Here is a 22,518-nt window from a genome sequence, read left to right as displayed (position 1 = left end):
TACTTCATGCATTTTTTAAATTATTTTTTTAATTTACCAACCGCCTTAAATTCTTTTTTCTGGTTTTTAATGTTTGAACGCGTTCGTTAACGAAGTTCGTTTTCATGAAAAAATGCTGAACGGCGTTCTTTTATTTTTGACGAACTTTGAACGTGAACGCGTTCCTTTTTTACTTTTATTTATTTGTAAAATTTAATATTAATTCCGAATTTTTTTTTAAAAAAAGTCTTATATTTTATAATCAACTGTTTTTCTTTCACATTTCATTTTTTTTAACACACCATTATTATAGTTTATTAATTTGAATATTATTGATTATATTTTAATTTAATAGATTAGCATAAGCATGGATATTATTATTTCATCATCATTATCTATAGACCTACAAAAATATTAATCGAATAATGGAATTATTCGTATTCGTTTAAATCGAATAATAAAATGATTATTCGATTTGATTCGTCGAATATTCGATTCAATTTGAAAATTTTATTTAACCGTAAATTAAAAAAGATAGCATATTAAATTTATTTTGTAAAATTTAACTATGGATAAAAGACAAACAAATTTTATTAGTATGATAAAATAGATACATATATAGTATATTTATATATAATGTAGAAAAATCAATATAATTTTCATATCATGTAGAAGACAAATATACCAACAACAAATTTTTTAAACGCAAAGTTTTTGCAAAAAGACAAATTTATGATTTCTCTATCATCAAACAAAGGAGAAATATCTGGTTCGCCCCTCATTCTTGACGGGATAGCTACTAGTTATTTATAATTGTATATGTGTTATAAATCATATAAATAAATACTTTCTTCGTCCATCATAAAACAATTTTCGGAAGTTATTTTGTATTATGAATTATTCGATTAAAAACAGCCGTTAATAACATTTAGAAATATAAAATGTTTCTTCATTATTCCACTAGGAAATTATATTAAATAGGAATAATTGCAAATAATTCCCGACGAATAATATATTTTGCTTATTCGAATTCGATTAGAATTTTCGAATCGAATAATTGTTTCGTATTCGTAAAATACGAATCGAATAATTCAAATCGAATCGAATAACAAATAATTCGTTTTAGGTATAATTATCTGATTCTGAAAATTCAAAATCAGATGAATTAACACTATAATGGCCCATGATAAATATTTTACAATAACATCCTATATTGAAGAAACTAATTCAATACTTACCAAATGTAAAAAAGTATTATATCAGTTACAAAATCTTTAAGTTCCAATTTAGGCTGCATTCAAAGTGGAGACGGATCCGTTTTTTACATCCGTTCTGTCAAAAGTCAATCTCATTAAAAATGAATTATATGTTTAAAAATATCTTTTTATTCGCTATATTATATTGTATTTATATAATTACTAGTAGATAGCCCGTCAAAAATGACGGGGAATAAAAATTTTCTTCTTACTTTTATGCTAGATGTTACCTGTTATTTGAAAATAATATCTAATCCCCCTTCAGGCCAGGTTCAATCCATTAAAACTAAATGCTATGGGTTTGAATAAAAATAAATTTAAAGCATTTACTTGATAATACCAATATTATTTGTTAAATATTACTGATTACTTAAACCTAATATTTAATATTAAAAAAAATTCCCAGGCAAAGTCCAAAGCCTATTAATTATGAAAAATTCTTCCAAGCCCAATGAAAGATCATAATAATTTGGTAGTTAAGAACTAAAATAAAATATTTAAATAATCATAATGAATTTAAAAATATAATCAAAATTCAGATTTTCATGGGCCTTGGTTTTTTGATCAGGTCAAGCCCAGGCCTGCAAAAAAATTTGTTTTGGGCCAATATCTGACCTATAATTAATAATAAAAAAATTCTCAAGCGTCCAAGCTCATAATAATTTTGCAAAATTTTCCCCAAGCCCAGCCCAATATAATTTATAAAAATATTTTCTAAGCCCAGCCCAACCCATAATAATTTTATAAAAAAATTTTCTCAAACCTGGCCAACCGATAGTAATTTTCAAAATTTTTTCCCAAGCCTGGAGATAGGTAAATCTCTTAAAACCATATCTATTTTTTAGTCTATTTTAACCCAGCTCACCCCAACCAAGGCCAACCTATTAAGACTAAGAGTGAGTACTATTTTTTTGAATAAAAATATATTTAAATTAGATTTTACCTGAGGGCCATATAAATATTCTGTGTTAAATATTACACCTATGTCTAATATTAAAAAAATTCCCAAGCCAGGTCCTCGCACTTAGTTTTCTTAAAATCACAAAAGACCATAATATTTTTGATAGTTGAGGACTGAAATAAAATATATAAAGTCACAATGCATTTAAAAATACTATCAGACTATGAAAGTTGCATGGGCCTTGGTTTTTGATCAGGCCTTGCCATGTCTTTAAAGGAAATTTTCAGGCCAATTTCTAGCCCATATTTAAAATTAAAAAATTTACAGGAATCTTAGACTATAATAATTATGAAAAAAGTCTCAAGCTATGTCCAAGTCCATATTAATGGTGAAAAATATTTCCCAAGCCCAGGAAAACCCAAATAATTTATTTTGATCCAGAAAAATAGGTCTGATGTAAGGGGTTTATAAGAATTAAATCTGTCTAATTTCAAAATTATTATCAAATGAAGGGTAAATATCTGATTTACCTATGTTTCTACTGGTGAGCTCCTGGTATTTATATGAAATTCATGAATACATATTAAAGTACCATTCTAAAAATATATTTATCCTAATTTAAATTTTAAACAAACCAAATGATTTATTACTTAGTTACAAAATATAAAATTTAATTTAAGAAATTGTTTTTAATTACAATAGAAAAAATAAAAAGATATGTCTAAGTTACCAAATAATAGGAGGTAAACTTCAATCATAGTCAAATTATATATAAGTAAAACAAAAAATGCTATAATAAGATATGAATAACATACATTCTACAATTATGAAGTTATGAGTAAATATACAAAATTTTCCTATCTTATGAGGTTTTATTTAAAAATTCATATTTATTTGGTTATTCTAAAATTTTTCATTATTTTTATAAAATTTGTTAATGATATATTTAGTAATTTTATTTATGTAATTTATTGTATTTGTAATTTATAATCTGAGAATTTATTCTTGCTAGAGTTTTGTGTTACCAAGGTGTGCTTTGTCCCTTCCATATCTCTCTTATCTTTTCTGAAACCCCAATATAATGGTATGAAATCCTATATTATACATAAATTCAAGAATTAAAATAGTATTTAAATAAATATCTTATTTCTATTGAATGGGTACTTTCCATTTAAAGTTCTATTTACCCCTAAATATTCAGGAATATGTATAATATTAGGTGTGTATTCAGTGCATTCAATGCACAGGCAAAATTTTAAAAATGTGAACTATTAAATAATTTATGAAAGTTGCATGGGACATGGTTTTTTGATCAGGCCTGGCTATGTCTGCAAATAAAATTTCAGACCAATCTATAACCCATATTTAAAATTCAAAAATCTTAAAGCACCTCTATTTTAATTTTATCCAATATGATTTCCATCACATTTTTAAATTTTGATATTTCTAATACATGCTCACAGTATACATTGCAACAATTTTACCTCTTTTACTCAATCTTAATATTTATATAAAATTTATTAATAAAGTATATTTAATATAATAAACGGTAGAATTTTGAAAATAATAGATATTAATTAATATCTATATAATTAATATTTTAAATTTAATCATATTCAAGGCATGCGTAAAGCATACGCCTTTGAAACTTTAATATATATAATTAATATTTTAAATTTACTTTATATTAAAGTTGGTGCATGCGGTAAAGCATATGCCTTTGAAACGGGAGGCTCGTGTTCGATTCTCGTAGAGAGCAAAAAATTAACGGTAATAGGAAAAAAACCCGGAAAAAACCCCCAGGAAAAAAACCCCGAGGAAAAAAAATTTTAAAAAAAAGAAAATCGTTATTTTTTAAAAAATTTTCATGTCAATTTTTCTTAATTTATTATTTTCTTCCAATTTTTGCTTTAATTCATTGTTAATCTTTATTTTCTAACCTTTTCTCAGTTTTCACTTAATTTTTTTAGTATAACCTAGCAATAATTTATTGATAAATAATTTTATAAGCGAATGCAACAATCATTAACAGCTATTAGACTCAAAAAAAACACAAAATATTTACGAAAAAATATTCGAAGTAATAATGTCTAAATGTCAAGAACGGAATTTATTTCCTGATCCATTATATATATATATACATGGATTTCGAGAAGTCTGCTATGAGCGCGGTTAAAACTGTCATTGGTATGATTATTAATATGTTAAATTATTATACTTATTTTTTCAATTAGGAGATCACATCATAATCAGAGGATGCTTTTACCATTTGTGTCAAAGTACCCATAGAAAAATTTAAAAGCTAGTTCTGGAAAGCCAATACAGAATCCATAAGCCCTAAGCTTCTTTTGTGGCATGATGGACAGCTTAGCATTTGTTCCTTTATGTGATATGGGCAATGCAATGGCATTCCTAGATCGGTTACTCCGAGCATGGTAAGGATATTCTTTAATATTTAGATAAAAATTACATCAATAGAGTATCAAGGGATGTCACAAGATGCAATTCTCAATCCCAGACAGGTCGAATTGGGCCTCGATTTCCTCCAGAAACTTGAATCAGAGCACTCTATCCAACTAATAACTCATAAATAATCAATGCGAAGGAACACCCATCAATCTGGGTATTGATTAAAAAAAATGAAATGCGAGGTGGATGCCGATGAAACCAAACTTGAACGATGGCGTGTAGGTAGTTGGGACACTGAAAACAAAATCGCAGTGCTTAAACAAGAAAAAATGCTGATATTCAAATTGGTACTGGGAAAAAAATATCCCAGTAAAATAACCCATGTATTACTTATTTTCGTAAAAATTTTTGCTTTAGTAATAAATACAATATCCATCCTTAATTACTATATTAAGTAGACTAAATTTGACAAAATTTGCAATAAGATGTTTATTTTATTGATAAATCATCATTATGTATATAATTTATTATTAAATTATATTTTTACAATTTTTTTTTCTAAAATACTAATTTGTCTATATCTTATATAAATCCAAATAAAAATATGCCGATATTATTTGATCTTAAGTAAATTCGAAAAAAAATTTCGGGGTTTTTTTTCCTGGGGGTTTTTTCCGGGAGTTTTTTTTCCGGGATTCAAAATTAACATTACACTATATAGTCTCCTTAAATTTAAAATACATTAGGGAGATACGAAAACGATCGTGTTATGATTATGGAGATTATATATATTAGATATTATCAAATTAAAGCTATATTATTTTTTAACATGGCTAATATATTGTGTTAAAAAATTTATTTAATACATTTATTTATATTAAATTATTCGAAAAAAATTTATCATAAAATTTTGAACGAACGTGAACGGGTTCGATTTTAGTCAATGAACGTTGAACAAGTTCGATTTTTTTAGAAATGTTTACAGCACTAGTTTTTAATAAAAATTTTTATACTATATGCATTTTTTATTTTTTTCCCCAACATTTGTCTTATTTTACTGTTTTTTTTAAAAAAAAAAAGAAACTAACTTATCATATACTTGTGTTTATCTTATTCGTCGCCTATCTATTAGCTATATTTTTTTTTCTCTTACTAAAATTTTGATTTTTCCCCTTTATTCCTTTAACCTTGTTAATATCTTTTTGTATTTTTCTCCCATCCAAAGTTATATCATGGTAAATGCTTGTTGCTAAGTGTGTTTAAAAATAATTTCACCTAATTTAAATGGCAGAAACAATGTTCACCCGCTTGCCTTAATTCTGGAAATTCCACTTCCCTTCTCTTCTAGATCCTTTTATTAGATCTCCTGAATCGCGTGACCCCAGACCTGATTATAGTTCCTCAAGCTCTTTTGATTTATTTCTTATTTCACATAAGCCCCCAGTTCTATCTAGAATCCCTATAGCAACCCGAGAATCGATGTCAACGATCCTCACGTCACTTATAAATAATTTGAATTCATTTTTCTCCTCAAAACCCTTATGGTTAGACCTGATTAGTTTTTGTTTTCGAGTTCTAGTTAAACCCAAAAATAAAATAAATAATATCAGGCTCAATTAAAGGGAAAGTGTCCAATTTTGATAATTCCATTATTGATGAATTTACTCCATCTAACTTTTCAAATCCTAACTCTTTCCGCTGTAAATTGCTCTCTCGAATTCCTTTTAGTCCAGAAGTTTTCTTCTTTTAATTGGTCATTTGCCTCTTTGCCTGGTTTCCAGGGAGAACTTGGATTTTCACCCCCCAATTTAATGGCAATTCGCAGTTATTTTCCTCAATATCATTTCCCGCTAATCTTGGAATTCCAAGAAATTAAAAAATGCATAAATATAGGTCCCTCTTAAATTCTTTTATTTTCCCCTCTAATCTTTAGTTTTGGGAAACCCCGGTTCCCAATCCTAAAAAAAATTTCGATAAGGACGAGGGTTAAAAACGAGTCCTTTTCCGTCAAACAAAAAATTCAATTTGAAATCCTAAAAAGGAATTACAATTGAAATAAAATATTATCAAAATACAATTGTGAACAATACTTCTATATATCTTTTACCTTTGTCTTGCAGTGTCTTACAAAATGAAATTATTTAAAGTCATTTTTTAAATATTATAATAGTTATCGTGAGAGATTTCCCAGATGCATTTTTTTCTTCTCTCTCAATAGAGAGCCGTAGTAACAGGTTTCATAACCTATAAAATCATATATATATATAGCCATACAATATTTATCTATGAACGACTTGTCATTATCAGAAAATCTCTGTAATTTGGATTTATCGCAAGATTTGTCAAATTTATGGCCATTCTCCTTAATAAGACGATATTAATATCACGGAGTTATAGAAAGAGTTCCATCTTGTTATAACCAGTATAATCAGATATCCCATTTTTTCCTTATAAATAACTGCACAGTTTGGAGGATGTTTATGTTTATTCCACAATTAAGGTTAAAATATTTGAGTTGGGACACAATTTACACTTACAAAATGTAAACTTTGTACCCTTAGTTTTCTTCATTGGCGTAAAAAATGTTCCATATTAAAGCCAATGCAGGCCTTAATCATCTTCATCTGAAGAAAATGTACAATTGACATAATATTCTTTATAAAATAAATTATATTCTTAATAAGAATATAAATTCAATATTAATTAGATTAAGAATCTTGACTAAAAATTTAACAACGAAAATTTAAAATAAAAATGAAGGAATTTGGTGGTTGATGTGAATTAAAAACTCGGTGTAAATTATTTATAAAATTAAAAAATATATAAAAGTAATTTTATAATACAATAAAATATGTTTTTTCCATATTTTTTAAGAAAAATTTGAAGTAACGAGTAACGTTTTGCCTTACTGTTACTCAAAAAGGAATGCGTTACCGTTATTCGTTACCTCTAGAAGGTAACGAATGGCGTTCCTTTTCATCAAAAAAGGTAACGCTAATAACGACGGTACTTTTAAGCAGGGTTGGCAAGTCAGAGTATTTGACCTGGTCAAATACTTTAAAATGTTATTGGTGAATAACTATATTGATTTAATTAACTAATATGTATTTAAAGTATGTTTATCAATCTAATTAGGTTACAATTTATTTTAAAATATATTTGTATCATCAAGGCATTGATTTAATCATAATTTTATATAAAAATATAAAATTTTCTTATTAAAATATTAGAATTTCATTTTGAAACATTAAAAAAAGAATTTTTCTCATTATTAATTTGATTGGATCTGAATATATAAATGAATATAATAATTTTACTTAAGCATGTTTGAGAAAATTACTAATTGCCAATTTATATCACATTATGTACAATAATCCAAACAAGATGGGCATAATCAATAAAATGTAAGGAGCAAATACAAATATGCAAGAAATCTCTGAAAGCTGCTGTAGAAGTTAGATATTTGTCCGTGAGAAATTACCAATAATATATTTAATGTATTTTGGGCAAAAATTTTTTTAAACTATTCATAAACATTTAGATAATCTTATTGACCTTGGCTCACGTAAAAAACGAGATGCTTAATTTAGGAAATATCTTGTCATAATTTTACAATTTACCAACCTGAAGAAAAAATATTAGTGTTTGAAAAAGAAAACAATCCAAATACATGCTCACACAGCACTACTGATTATTTATTAGATCCCCAATATAAGGGGAGCATTCTTGAGTTTGATGAAGCATATGATATATTACAAAAATTAGTCATTTTGCAAAGTGATGATTATTAAAATATTTTAAGTTATATCATAAATAATAGCCAAAATATCTGGAAACCAGCCACTTTCATAAAAAAACAATCAGATTTCGGGCTCAAGATGTTAGGATGAGCTATGTTTACCTTGAATATTAAGAGAAGTCTAATATTTTACTAACAATATCTAGTTATACTTCTTTTTCATAATGAAATTTGTCTGTCTGGGGTAATATTAATACAAGGAAAAGTAATCTGATTGAAGATCTCGACAACCAGAAAATAAATAATGATTAAAAAATGTTAAAGAAAATGATAATATTGAATATAAATTAGTATGAATTAGAATGAGACTCAGCCATGGAGAGCTAAATTAATTATAAAATTTAGGAAAATATAATTTGATATACATAGATTGATTTTTTTACTATTATACATAAAATAAAATTAGTATTGTCTTAAAAAACATTTATTTGAATTTGACCGGTCAAATATCGGTCAATTGACCTGTCAAATGCACAACCGTGCTTTTAAGCACTATTTATAACTAATAATGATATTGTTTAGTGATATAGGCTATTGATTCTTAGATGGAGGGTTAGAGATCTGTAAATTTTTGAAATCAACCTCTTGGACTAATTTAGGGGAAGTAAGGGCAAAAGGTTAAAATATAGTTTGAGGCAATAAAAGCCTAGGTAAATTGCAAACTTTTCAGGTAAAGTTTTAATTTATTTTTTTACACTATATAAAATAAGCTATTAAAATTAAATTACTATAATATAATATCATTTTATCTAATAATACATAATTAAAACCTCTAATAATTAGGCTAAGAAAATATAATTTTACAATATTTAATCCCATGTATTGTTATTTAATTATAAAAATATATTTATAATTTATATTTTCAAGTGAAGGTAGACCGGAATCGGACATATCTTAATTGAAAACCACAGTCCGGATTAGTCTTTTTATTTTTTATGGTTTAGACCGTAGCCCGAACCGGTCTTTCATTAATATTTAAGTTTGCTAACTATTCAATTAATTTATATTTTATTTTGTTACTTTTCTAGAGACGTTTTGTGAATTATTAGTTCATTTTTATTTTGCAATATGAGACCCATGAGTTTGTCAAAGAAGAATTTTACTTACAGTCCCAATAAACAAGGCCGGTCCTGGACCTATCTTTTTAAAGAGAGTGATCCTATCAGGTCCGACTACATCCGTCCGGACCAAAGACCGGACCGTGACCCCAACTAATTTTCATATGAAAAATCTCTTAAATCATAATTATGACTGTTATTTATTTCTTTCGAAATGCTGCCATTCTTAAAAAAATATTTTTCAATATAACAATATGATTGGTATTTTATTAATTTTACCAGTAAAAATAATATGTCAATATCTTAGGATTCAGCGTAAAATTTCAGTAATATTCGGTATTTTAATAGATTTACTGGTAACCTACAATTTTTTTCCCATTAATTTCAATTGATTTCCCAACTAAATATATTTTTTATCAATTATTTTAATAATATTAGCTGTAAAATAAATTCATTGTTATAATTAATTTTTGATATAAAAATAAATATGACCCAGATTATATTCGTTCGTATTGTGATATATTTTACATTATAATATTCAACAGAGGGACCTGCAGAAGTCGAATTTTAAGGTCCGGGCCAGATTTGAAAAAAAAACAACAAATTTCAATTTTAGGCTTAGGAATTTTTAACTATGTCCAGATTTACATTTTTTACCAGTTTGAAATGCTTTTTAAAATAAAAAATCTTTTATAGAAGATTTCTTTGAAAGTGCACATACAAGTTTTTTTAAATCAAATTTTACCTAAAATTTCAAATATTTTTTCTGAAAAAATCTTTTATAAGCAAATCTTTTGATTTTTATGCAAGACAAATCTTTCGCGATAAAATTATAAATCTATTTTAAAAATCATTTTGATCTTCTTAAAAGATCTATAAAAAAATTTTAAGATATTTTTGTACACTGATTTAAACAACTCTCCTTTATTTCTATAATTTATAAGTCCTATTGATATTTTCCAGTAAGCTTTCGAATAATGCAGTCTACGAAGTGGTAATTTTATAAATGTTTATACACCTGAATCCGATATTCCTAGGATAAATAAGGCCCGAATTTTTTTCAAAAATTAACAAATCATATTTAAAGAAATCGGTAGAAAACCATAGAATTGAAGAAGCTTTAGGACAAAATATGAATTCTGAAATCTCGCTTTTTTGAAAATGAATTAGTCAACAATTTAGAAGAGTGTGATTGTTTACCCAGAAAATTTGAAATAAAAACAAAAATTGTTATCAATTTGAACGCGTTATTTTTTTTGTAAATGAACTTTGAAAAAACGAATTTTTTTAAAACTGTTTATGGCATTACAAACATTTCCTATCATATTCCAAGCTGTTTATTCATAATTCTCATTTTAAAAAATGATGAAGTTAGTTATTTTATAACTTTTCTTGAGCTTTGGAAGGTTCCTTTAAAAGGCACCAAATTTATTTTCATCACGGGCCGCCGTCAAAAGCCTTTGCACGGCAATCTCCACTAAAATTTGAAAGCATTCTATCCTGGTTTAGCCTAAGCAACAGCTTTTGAACTAGGCTCCCCTACGATAACAGCTTTTAACTAGGACACCCTATTTTAGTTTGTTTTAAAAATTTTGGTGGCAATGTTATTTTTTTTTCTCGTTTTTTAAAAAAAATTTCTTTTATATTTAGGCGTTTAGTCGAAGCCAAATAGCCGGCTGTTTAGTAATAAGCCAAATCAGGACACTGCCTCATGACTTAAATTAATAATAAAACATCTCGGAAAAAATCTTATATTAAAAATTTTCAAAAAAAACAAGTTTTTATTTGGATTATATTTCACTTCCAAAATAACTTGGTATCGATAAGTTATGTCAAAAAAAATGGCATCTGAGTCCATCTCTGTTAGTAATTTTAAATTTCGAAACTGAAAATTTAATACTGACCCCGAAAACACTGACATATTATTTCTACATTTCGAATACAAAATGCTAGAGATAAATTAACAGCCAAATATTTTCTTTTATTTTTGCCCTCCTTTTTTATTGTTATTTATAACCATTGCTCTTCTATTTAATGCGTAGTTTATAAAATTTGAAGAGTAAATCCAAATGAAAATTTATTTTTAAACTATTATTTTCCTATAAAATTATTTTGAAAAAAAGTATTGTAGATAGAACAACTAAATAATTATGCAAACAATTTTGGGAAGAATTTTTGACAAGATCTTTATAAAACAACAATGATAAGCCCCCCCCCCCCACATAATCATTATATACTATATGGAAATTATTTTGATGATACTTTTACTTCTGAATATTCGTCAATTTACTCTTTTATTTGTATATTATATATTTTTTTAAAACTTTTAATTCAGTAATCGTAATCAGAGACCCGCATATGCCAACAGTTTAGGCCCAGCTCGGATTTGAAAATATAAAATTATTTTACAGCCCGTCCGGAATGTATTGCGTTATTCTATTTTGTCGAATTGTTTCAAAGGGAAATTGAAAATATGCGCAGTTAATATTAAATGGTCCATTATATTATTTTCCAACTGATAAATTGATATAATTTTAAGTAATAAATGGAAAATAACGCAAATAGTAAATGAAAAATATTTAAGAGCGGATATAAATTATTAAAAAATATTATAGCTATATAAACCCAAGGGCGGACTGACTATAAGACCAAGTGGGAATTTTGTCAATGAGGCCACGAGAAAATGTCGATTTTGAGGCAGATCAGAAGAAAAAACGGAAAAAGATGCCGAATAGAAAAAACATATTTTTTTAGTTTACTTTTTTCTAATTCATATATTTTATATATTGATGGATATTTTTAATTATATTTTCTTTTTTAGCATTTTATCATATTCATCATTTCTTGGGGATTATCATTTCAATATTGACATTTTTATGGGGGTTTTCCCCATTTTTTTCAAAAAAGAGCACATCCGTTTGAATCAAAGTCAATTGATTTATTTACAATTTTATATATTATTTTATAATTGAATTAGTTTTAAAATATTAAATGGAAAATTTGATAAATTCGCAATAATATTTATGGGAAAACAAATATTTGAGATAACACAGTTTTTAGGTAAAAACATATCCTAGCAAACGATCAAACCATAATGGGATACTTGGCAATCTTAATGGAAATTTAAAACATAAAAATATCCTTAAGATGATAAGAATTATATTGGCTATTTTTAGAAGCTAACGTAGAAAAAGAAACTAAATCTTTTCGATAAATCAAAATCCAAGAGAAGAGTTTCTTCAATATTTTTATGTTAAAGACAATTGTTAATAAAGTTATTAATTTATTCTAGGTAAAGTTAGGAATTTAATATTTTAAAAAAGGATATAGTTGGCAAACAAAGAAAGTTGAAAATATATAGTACATAAGAGATAAGCTGATTTCGACTCAAATAAAATGGATGCTCTATCCTTTTAGATAATTTATTTCGCCAAAGTAAGCTACGCAGGATTCAAATAATAGATGAAAAGTGTAATTGAAAAAACCCTTAGATGATTTTATGAGGAAAAGAGCTTACTCACCACCGTAAGTGCATTATAGTGTATGAGTAATAAATTGCTTGAGGTTAACCTATCATTAATTTAATCTTTGGTTGAGAATCTGTGCAAATTTAAGATGTTAAATACGCTTTAATTTGGAAATTTTTGAAATAATGTTGCAGTTCTAGTTATACCTTCAACTAAACTATGAGCTTGGAAAATGATTGATACCAATATTTTTTTCCCATCCATTTAAAATAAAGCTAAAAACATGACTACAAATTTAAATGAAAAGATTCCTGATTTATACTTATTAGATAGCATCTGTGTACAAAATGGATTGTCAAAAAAGAAAATAAGTCGAATAAAGATGATGTAACAAAAGTATTTGTAGAAAGTTTCATAATTGGATAACATTTAGTGACAAATTATGACATGAATTGTCTTGATTTTCCTGTATTTATAAATATTTAATATTCGGGTTAATATACTGATGATATAATTTGTATAGTGAGAACTGAGGAGTCTAATAAACGAAAATAAAATAATACAAGATAATAATAACTTTGTTATCAATGTCTAATTTGTGTCTATAAAATTCTTCAACGCTATAATATGCGCACAACCTGGGGTTACCTTTATTCAAAGAAGAAATATAAAGGCTGAGTAGCTGCCTTTACTTAAAAAAACAGATTAACGATTATTCCAAATTCTATTAAATGAAAGAAAAGAAAGTTTAATAAAATGAAATTTGATAAAAAAAATAGGCAGAGGAAAATATGGAACATGATAAATTAGGGACATTTTTGAATAAATTTTAGTTTAATTGCCAAATATCAAAGTTAATGTCATATTTGTTAGCTTAAAAATTACGTATCGTCCCGTATTTGTCGCTTTACGAAAAGGTGAAATTGAATTTACAAGCTAAATACCATTTTTCAATAATCAACCCAGCATAATACTTTGAGTTTATATAAATAGGAAGTATAAAGGTAACCAATTTTTTTAAAACTATTAATTAAATATGACATGGAGATATTTTATGCTATTATAATTACTTAATTATATTTATATAGATGGCTATGCCTAATCACTTTAAAAAGCATAAAGACTATAATAGCTTCACTGCTTACTTTACATGCACAAATAAACCATGCCTTGGATGCTGGATTGTTAAGAACAATTTATTTACTATGTCCAAAGAGTGCACGAGTATATTAATTATAGATAAATTTTATATTAATATATTATAGATGCAATCTGCCTTCAAAAAAATTATTTTTCTGTAGGATGCCAAAGTAAAACCTATTTATATCATCCTTTAACATTATTTACCTCTTTATTAAAGCTTCCATTTCATATGCAAGTATTGGGTGTCAAAGTAATACATTAATTATATCTTATTTACAAAATATTACAAATTATTCACCATGTAAAATACAATATATTTACTATATCAATTATAAAGCTATAAAATTTTTATTAGCTTAAAATGATATTTATGAAAACAGTCAAATTTGCGATGGGGGTGGGGATTTCCCCTCCCCCCCTATATCAATTATAAAGCTATTCAAGATGATATTCCTATTCTCACCCAAGAAGCTGTTGTCAGTGAAAACAATTATGCATCAATTCCATGTAAATATAATATGATTAATACATTTACTATATCAATTATAAAGCTATTCAAGATGATATTCCTATTCTAACCCAATAAGCTGTTGTCAGTGAAATCAATTATGCATCAATTCCATGTATATATAATATGATTAATACATTTACTATATCAATTATAAAGCTATTCAAGATGTTATTCCTATTCTAACCCAAGAAGCTGTTGTCAGTGATAACAATTATGCACCAATTCCATGTATATATAATATGATTAATACATTTACTATATCAATTATAAAGCTATTCAAGATGTTATTCCTATTCTAACCCAAGAAGCTGTTATCAGTGAAAAAAATTATGCATCAATTCCATGTATATATAATATGATTAATACATTTACTATATCAATTATAAAGCTATTCAAGATGATATTCCTATTCTAACCCAAGAAGCTGTTGTCAGTGAAATCAATTATGCATCAATTCCATGTATATATAATATGATTAATACATTTACTATATCAATTATAAAGTAATTCAAGATGATATTCCTATTCTCACCCAAGAAGCTGTTGTCAGTGAAAACAATTATGCATCAATTCCATGTAAAATTCAATATAAATAATATTCATTATATCAATTTAATTGCAATGATATTCAAAATTTATTTTCTTTTTAAATAGATCAATCACCATTCAATTTTCAAGATTTCTTTTTTTTAAAAAATCAATTTATAAATTAATAAAATCAAATTATAATAATGACTTTTTATATTCTAATAAGTATTTGTATATTAATGATAAATTAATATATTATAAATGCCATACAAAACATAGTAAAGGGAGGGGGATTTTAAATACTCATTTTATAATGACACAAAAGCATATTGATCATAATGGTGAAGAAATATATAATACACTCATCACGATCAATATGCCTAAAACAGAACTTCTGTTAAATAAAAATATTAGTATTAGAAAGACATACAGAAAGGTTATGAGAGACAGAAAACTCGATCCTTTCTGTATGCAAAACCCCAAAACGTTACCTACCTTTTTATCAGTTAAATCCATTATGGGACGTGTTATTCAATTAACACGACCCCCCCCCTTCCCCTTTCAAATGGTGATATTATATTAACCCAAGAGCACACAATTACCATGACTGGAACTAATTTTTTAGTTCATAGTTGTGATGATAAAAAATTGTTAATATTTTCTACAAGATCTCTTCTTTCACGCCTTTGTTTGGCTGAAAAAAATTTTTTGGATGGAACTTTTAATTCCTCCCCTAAATTATTTTATCAATTTTATACTATTAATATTTTAATTAACCATACCTTAATTGTATATGTTTATATATTATTGCCTAATAAATACAAAAATACTTATATAAATATGTTTAATTTATTAAAAAATTATTGTTTAACTTTAGGTTTAAATTTTTCCCCAAAATATGCGACCATTGATTTTGAAATTGGCGTATATTTAGCCTTAACGAATGTTTTTCCAAACAATCTTGTCAAAGGCTGTTATTTCTATTTTTGTCAATGTATCGTTAGGCGCATTAAGCAATGTGGTCTGACCATGATAAATATACAAAATAATGATGTAAAAAAATTTTTCCGTATAATTATGGCTATTCCGTTTTTATTAGAGAGAGATGTGCCATATATTATGAATGAACTAAAAATACAAGCTAGGATTCTTTTGGGTTGTATTCTATATACGACTTTTTAGATTATTTTGAAAATACTTGGATTAATAGTAATGCAAGATTTAACTACCAAATGTGGAATACATTTGATGTTAGGGGTGAAAGGACAAATAATCATGTCGAAGGTTTCCACAGATCTTTGAAAGAATATTTTCCTTACTCTCATCCTAACATTTATTTTTTTATTGACACTATAAAAATTATAGAACAGGACATAGATCTTAAATTATTACAATTAGATGATGGAAGGAAAGTTACAGAGAGAAGAAAAATATATTACAAAATAGACGATAAAATTAGGGAAAATATATTTCTTTATTGTGGGTATATTAATACTCCTATGGAATATTTAGAAAAAATATCAAGATATTTATATTCAAAAAAATCTAATCACATTTAAGTTTTTTTAAAACTACAATGTCTACTTTTGCCATATATTCTTTTTTCACGATTTTTTCTCCGTCATGTAATTATATTAATTGTTCAATAATTTTCATGTTGTCAATAAAATAACAGCTATTAGTCTAAGTATTTATATTCTAGTCGGGTCATACAGAAGTGGTATACGCCAATTACAATATTTATGGTCGTTCTTACATTTATAGCCTAATTTTATATTGTATTTATCCACAATTTTTGTGATTTTTTTATTTATTTATTAACGTTTTGTATTGCATTTATGCGCATTTTATATCCAATTATTTTTTTCTGTATTTAACGTTATTCGTATATTTATACTAAATGATACCCATATAAATAATGTATTATAAGATTATATATTTATTTGTGAAATTAATATTATTTAATAAAATAAAAATATATCCTTTAATGCTAATAAATATGTAACATTGCAATAAGTATTAATCCAACGATAAAAAATTTATTAAGGGATTTCCTACTAAGTTAGGTAACTTATATATACTAATAGAATTTCAAAAAAATTAAAAGATGTGAGGAAATCTGATGATTATATAAATAAGTATAAACAACGATAAAAAATTTATTCAGGGATTTCCTACTAAGTTAGGTAACTTATATATACTAATAGAATCTCAAAAAAATTAAAAGATGTGTGGAAATCTGATGATTATATAAATAAGTATAAATCCAACGATATAAAATTTATTCAGGGATTTCCTACTAAGTTAGGTAACATATATACTAATAAAATCTCAAAAAAATTAAAAGGTGTGAGGAAATCTGATGATTATATAAATAAGTATAAATCCAACGATAAAAAATTTATTTAGGGATTTCCTACTAAGTTAGGTAACATATATACTAATAGAATCTTAAAAAAAATAAAAGATGTGAGGAAATCTGATGATTATATAAATAAGTATAAATCGATAAAAAATTTATTCAGGGATTTCCTACTAAGTTAGGTAACATATATACTAATAGTATGTATCTCAAAAAAATTAAAAGATGTGAGGAAATCTGATAATTATATAAATAAGTATAAATCCAACGATAAAAAATTTATTTAGGGATTTCTTAGTAAGTTAAGTAATTAACATATACCAATTAATCATAAAGCAATATATTATATAAACCAATATTCTAAATATATTATAAATAATTATAATTAAATTTTATATATGATGAAATTATATTCAATATATAATTAAATTAATATATAAAATATATTATACTAACTATGTTAATAATATTAACTATTATATTAAATTTAAATATATTGATTACATTATATTAAATACTACAAACAATCATATATTTAATTATTTTATATATCAATTAATTAAATATTTAAATATATTATAATTAAATTTTATATATGATGTAAATAAATAATTATATTCAATATATATATACTAACTATGTTAATATTAACTATTATATTAAATTTAAATATATTGATTACATTATATTAAATTTTTTATATATCAATTAATTAATAAATATTTAAATTGTATTATTTACTTTATTAAATTACAAATTTATAATAATTCGTTATTAATTTAATATTAATTTAAATTATAAAATCTGTCTCATTTGTAATAACCGATTGAAATTTATTGGCGGCCATGTTTTAATTTTATATTTTAAAATCTCTCGCTTCAACCTTTAGGGGCCATATTGGTCGCCATTTTAGCTTATTTGTCTTTTTGATACTTTTTAATATTCGAGACAGCGGACCCAAATCAAAAATTATATAATATTCGTTTAATTCATTTATTTAAATTCTATTTTGAAACTATATTAGCATATTCCTAATTTTATATATACAATAAGTTTTATTCTCGGGACGTGTAATAATTTTGAATTTGCACTTAATATAATTTAAAATGTATATATACTATTTTATATGAGCAATTGAGATTATGTTTTTAAATATGTATTTTTTAAAGTTAATATGTTATTATTGTACAATGGTAGTGTTCTTTTAATAAAAATGTAAAAACAATAATATAGTGCATATCCCGTCATTTTTAGATATGTATTTGTCCAAGAATATAAGAAATAATAAAAACCAAGTATAATATGGAAAAACCATTAAAAGGGACCCGGCCACAAAATTGGGAATATGGGGGCGAAGTTCCCCATAAAAACGAGACCCCTAGTAAAAATTTGCACATGATACCGCAGCATCTCCAGTCCGCTCCTGTATAAACCGGTATGTAAATCACAATAAATTAAACATTATGTTGAGGTGTTGATAAATCTCAACATGCCTTAATCATCGTAAATATTTAATAAGCCTGGTGGATAATATTATTATTTATTGAACGACTGAAAGGGGAGCACTGGCGGTTATCTATAGTATCAATATTAAAAAATTATAAACTAAAGAATAAGATAATTTTTATTTATCAAATTGTTATCATTTTTTATAATGGAATCACCCAAAAAAAGCCCTTCAATTTTTAAAAAAATTTGTGTTGTACACTAATCAAAAATGTAAAATTTTACTTTTCAAATCGGCTTACTTCATGAGATATGGCCATCTTTAGAAACGCAAAAATTCCAAAATACACTACATTTAATTTTAAATATCTCAAAAAGTAATTAAGCTAAAAACACAATTTAAATCTTATTAAATAGCTCTAAAATAGCCATTTAAGTCTATTACCAAAAACCGGAAATGGCTATAGGATAAAATTGCTCTTTTTTTTCTTTCGTATTTTTTTTTACAGATAGACAATATACTTCCTAATATTTGTACAAAATTCTAGATTGGGACGAGTACTGGGCCAATAGTTATTACACTTTATATATAAGTAGTATGGCTTAAATCCTATATTATACCAAATGTATAGCAATTTACGAAACAAATAAAAAGAAAATTCATTTGGGATTAAGCCGATATATTTTTTATCAATCTTTCGGGCCATGTTAGAAAAATTAGGCCCTATGCAGATCAATAGAAGACATTGTGTCATATTTAACACATAAGTTTAGCTATTTTATTTTAGAAAGAAAATAATTGTAAAAATATTTATAACTTTATTTAGCTAATATTTATATTACATGATTATCAATGGGAAATTAATATTTTAAATAATCTAATGAATTGGAATAAAATTAGACTTTCATTTTTCTTTCCATTGGAATAAATGAATGATATTTTTGTGTGCTAGGAATTAGTTTGGCCGTTAAAAATCTATTTTCGAGATTGGTTTCCATTCTTAAATATTCAACGTTGCTGACAAATATGTAATTAATCCCCGGGATATTAATTCTCGCATAATTATATAAATCCATAAGTAAGTATATGATTTTCATAAGGACGTTGCAGGCTTACTCTAGCCGTCAACCTCTTAGTAATTCCCCCTAAACTATCGCAAAGAGTTTTGCCATGTGCAGTTGCAAAAAAATGTCATTCTGCCTTGATCCCAAAATCATTATAATGGTTGTAGAGGTTTACAAAGTTTTTTTTGTTTTTATACTAGGTAACAACTCCATCTGAAAAATAAAAAATTATTGAAATCTTATCAAATCTTTCTTTCAAGAATAAAATTAATTTTATTTGAAACAAATAAAAGTAACAAGTATTATGTTTTAGACAATCTGATATAACCACAACTTACATGTTTGATGATATCGCTTTCGTGGTAATAAATCATAAATGGATGAAGTGTTGCCTGATTATTAATCCAATGGAAACCTTGAGCGTGATCTTGGGCTACAAAAGCGTAGCTCTCTGCAAAATCGGATATTATTAGATATTCCCCATCCCCCAAATTCGATTTTAATGACTTAAAAAAATGAGATTGTTCTGAAGAAATAAATGTATGAGAAATTAAAATATTTAATTTTTCAATCAAATACTCCACAAATTCGTAAGCGGACTTGGTTAACGTTTCGTACGGCCGGCCGCCAACCATTGTTTAAATGTTATACAATCTATGGCATTATTATCAAACAATAAATGACTTTAAAATACATAGTGCCGGGACACATTTGGCATTTCCTTAAGTAGCAGCAAGGGTGAGCTGGATTGCATAGACTTTGTGCAATGTAATGTTTATAATCTTTTAATGGTGGAAAAGGATAGTTAATCATTTTTTGCATAAGAATTTCTTATATTTTATGTAATTGTTAAATTACATTTTTTTTAAATAGAGTTTGTATATAATAAAATTTTTAATATTATAATCTGTATATAACTACATTTTGAAATTATTTTAAATAATGCAGTTAACTTATATAATTTACCACCAATTATAATTAATTTGAAATTTGGATGAAATGTGCAGATGCACATTATATGCGTTCCAGGCCCGCCTGCCAAAATACAGTTTTTTGGTCTCATGATGGCAAACTTGCTAAAACATATCTTTATATTACAATTTATTTTTTTTAAATTAGTAAATAATTCTTTTATATTACATAAAACTAATCTCTTTGGCACTTGTTTCTTTTTTCTATTAACTTTCATTGATATAAAATTATTCATACTTGACATAAGTCTGCTGTTTTCGTCAGAATTATAAAATTTTATAACTTTATTTGCAACGTCATCAGGAATTATTCTACTTGGCTATATGATATTTGGGTTTGACAAAACACCCTTTTCTTCAACTTATTGTTTAGCTGTCCGGGCCATAAAATTTGTGGTAGAAAATTTTTGAATTTTATCAAGCGTCAAGATTTTGGTAACTGTTAAAATTTGTATTTTTTCATTGCGAGAACTTGTAGCAAATTTTTCTTTCAGTTATTTAAGATTTTTAATCTTTTTTTTGCTTGATCCTCTAGATTTATTTAAAATTTTTTTAATTTTCTCCTGATTTTAAAAATTTATTAACCTTTTCTTTTTAATAGGTGTCTCCCCTATGGCAAAGTTACATTTAAAGTTGAAATTGAAGTATTAAAATCTGTACAAGATTCGGGATTATTGCATGGTTGATCAGGTTCAGAATCGCTAAATGTTTCATTAATAGTTGAGGTAGAAGGTAAGTTAGAAATAGAAGTTAATGGCATAGGGATCGTAGAGGTAAAAGGTAAGATGGGATTTGTTGAATATTTTTAAAAAAATTTTTGACAATACAAATTTTTTGATTAATTAATAAGCTAGAATTCACTTGTATCATCCACTGTAAAACACATCCAAGATCGTAACGTACTGAATGAGATTTTATTCAAAAGGGGTTACAGCACTTTACTGGAATAAAAATAACTTTTGGTAAGAAATAAAAAATTTATTCATTTAAATATAATTTTTATAAATAAATAATTCGGATAATGAATACGTTAATTTTCTTAGAAAAATAATCAATAAAAATGACGGCTGTTGCGGTTGGAATTAATTTTGAATATGACTTTATGCCAAATAAAATTATTTTGTTTGAGATTAAAATAATTTTTTAAAATGAAAATATACTCTGACGATCAAAAAGATAATTAATTATCCGGCAATGAAAAATAAACTACATCATTCACTCACAGAGTTGCCAGGTCAAAAAACTCGAATTTAAGAAGAAATTTTTTGGGGGGAATAGATCGTTAGGTGGGGTGAGGAGATTATTAAGCTCACTTTTTATTATCATAGTTGTTACTTTTTACAAAATCTTATATTCCTTACAATACTTCCAAATTAAGGCGTTTTGCATTATATTTAAAATAATATAATACAACTTGGTAAATGTTATTTTGTGTTTTTTTTAAAATTTTTTTAGGATTTTAGTTTTAATGCTAATATTCACATATATTGCCCACTTTTTAAGAAAAAAATAATTACTCTATATTTGGTATAATATATAATTTAAACCTACTACTTATATTTAAAGTGTAATAACTATTGGTCCAGTACTCATCCCAATCTAGGATTTAGTACAAACATTAAG

The 22,518-nt window shown here is 25.7% G+C and overlaps 1 protein-coding gene and 1 long non-coding RNA gene across 3 annotated transcripts in view; one reads left to right on the top strand and one right to left on the bottom strand.

The window, feature by feature from the left end:
* LOC135922970 (uncharacterized) overlaps nt 1-22,518 on the bottom strand; it is a 62,021-nt gene that overhangs the window by 26,956 nt on the left and 12,547 nt on the right. The window lies entirely within an intron of this gene.
* LOC135922490 (uncharacterized) lies at nt 13,969-14,559 on the top strand. Its single transcript, XR_010570929.1, has 4 exons — nt 13,969-14,093; nt 14,135-14,179; nt 14,230-14,262; nt 14,368-14,559. It is a non-coding gene; the product is annotated as an uncharacterized LOC135922490 (long non-coding RNA).

The sequence above is a fragment of the Gordionus sp. m RMFG-2023 genome, chromosome 1, assembly GCF_954871325.1.
Source record: "Gordionus sp. m RMFG-2023 chromosome 1, tfGorSpeb1-WG-v2, whole genome shotgun sequence".
NCBI lineage: Eukaryota > Metazoa > Nematomorpha > Gordioida > Chordodea > Parachordodidae > Gordionus > Gordionus sp. m RMFG-2023.
Note: the sequence above shows the minus strand (reverse complement) of the source record. Positions and strands in the feature narration are given on the sequence as shown.